This window comes from Benincasa hispida, chromosome 8, assembly GCF_027475165.1.
Source record: "Benincasa hispida cultivar pf3 chromosome 8, pf3_genome.v1.1, whole genome shotgun sequence".
In the NCBI taxonomy this organism is placed as follows: domain Eukaryota; kingdom Viridiplantae; phylum Streptophyta; class Magnoliopsida; order Cucurbitales; family Cucurbitaceae; genus Benincasa; species Benincasa hispida.
In genome coordinates, this window is record NC_143485.1 from 35,930,582 (window position 1) to 35,932,943 (window position 2,362).

Sequence of the window (2,362 nt, forward strand, 5' to 3'; positions counted from 1 at the left end):
TATCATGTCTAAACTTGTAAGAAGCACAAAGACCAAAATTTATTCATCATAAAATTGCTGAAACAATTGAATGGCTAAAACTTCGTATAGTCTCCCAATGAAAATCCTAATATCACATCATAGATTATAGTAAAATGATAAAAATACTCCTACTTAAAGACAATTTTTAAATATAGAAAAATAAATTAAAATATTTATAAAATATAACAAAATTTTAGAACTATCAATGATAGATGCTGATAGACACACGGATAGAAATCTAACAGTGTCTATCAGTGTCGACCATTGATAATTCTAAAATTTTGTTATATCTTGTAAATATTTTCAACAGTTTTACCATTTGAAATAATTTCTCCCTACTTAATATGTCATAGAAAGGAGGAAGCTGGATTATTAAAATTATTAAATAAAATATAAATAACAATTTAATGTGTTGATGGCTATACCATAATTGAAAATAACACAATGTTTTGTAATGACTTGGGGAAGTCTTCATTTTAGTGAATATATATAACTGTTTTTTTTATATGAAGATCTCTTGGTTTAAATTAAATTCTAATTCAACATAAAATGAAGCAATTGAAAATGACCAAAGACTTTTTAGGTTGTGAGGAGATTATGGCACCCATGTCATGATGTGTGCCCTAACAATTTGCATTTTTTTAAAATAGTAAAATACAAAAGCTCTCAAAATATATTTTTTAAAAAGTAATTAATAATAATAAAGAGGAATGTCTCCATTGGTTAGTCTTCTTAGAGTGTTGACATTTTTCTTTATTATTTTTATGAATATACAAAGTCATATACTATATACATTCATATCCAAACCTAATTAATCTTTAACGAGTTTGTAAGCATAATTGATATATAGTTTTCCTTTTACAATTTGCGTAAGGATGGAAATGTAAAAAATTTCAGACTTTCGATATTGATAGTATAAATTCACATCAGTTGAGTTCGATTCATATTAGCCTAATTAATATAGTTTTTTTTTTGTCTTTCTATTTTTTAAATATAAAAGTGTGTGTATATATAATACCAAGGAAGCTTTTATCATCTAATTTGAATATATTATGCATTGGGTTTAGTTGGAATAAATCATTTTTACAATCATTGAACCACTCTTTGATTCTCAATTACTACCTAATTGATCTCCTCATTATAATACTAAAATTTATGCAACTTGCTAAAAAGAAATGTATAGAAATCAAAACCATCAGCAAAATTTTTACTTTCACATATTGACATATTCTTAATCTATATAAATAATTAATAATTTTAAATCCATCATTTTCTATTATACTCTTTTGTTTCTTTTCACACCAATGTCAATTTTCAGACGATTTAATGTTTTATTATTTTTATAAAAGAAAAATATATATATATATATATAGATGTTTCATTATGCCTTTTCTAAATACCTATTCCAAATCGACATTGAATCAATTTTGTAAACAAAATATTTAGATTGTTTTTAAATATAAAAAAATGAACTAAAATATTTATAAATATAGTAAAATTTCATCGTCTATACTATAATAGAACACAATAGAATACTATTTGTGTCCATTGGTGTCATGATAGACACAGATAATAGTCTATCGTATATAGATGGTGGTATTTTGTTATTATTTGTAAATATTTTTAGTAATTTTGTCATTTAAAATCACTACTACAAAAACTGTATTACTTGACTTTTTTTTTTACAGTCAACTATTAGTGTTACTTAATGTTCTTAAAAATGTCAAGTAAGTCCATGACAAGAATAAGAGAAAGTTTTTGACTAACTAAAAACATCAAGTTGTAATTTACTTGATATTTTATAACTGTCAAGTATATGACATGTGTTGACTTATTTTGAGCGACAAGTATCTAAATTCTAGACATTTATTATGGATCAAAGTTTTCATAACTTGATAGTTTTTACATTTATAATTTGCCCTTGTTTTGAGATCCAATAATGATATAATTTAATTGAAGAGGATAATTATTTATTAACCAAATAAACAAATAGCACATTTATATGAATAATCTAAGCATCAATCAACCCAAAAATTTCACCAACTTATGAAAGTTCATATATCTTGAACATATATATTGTTATACAACAACTTCATGTTAACAAAGTTCATAGCAAAGTTCAAATTGAACAATTTCTAAGTTAGAAGAATATGAACATCTATGAATAATTTCAAAAGTATAACTAATCATCGACCCCGCATAAACACATTTCCATAGCTAGACAATCAATCCCCAGATGAAGTAATCATAGCCAAATCTTGCTCACTATGCTCCCGCCTCTACAAGAATAGGGTTGTCAATGGGGCCGGGGCAGGGTGGGGGAACTCCCCGTCCCCGTCCC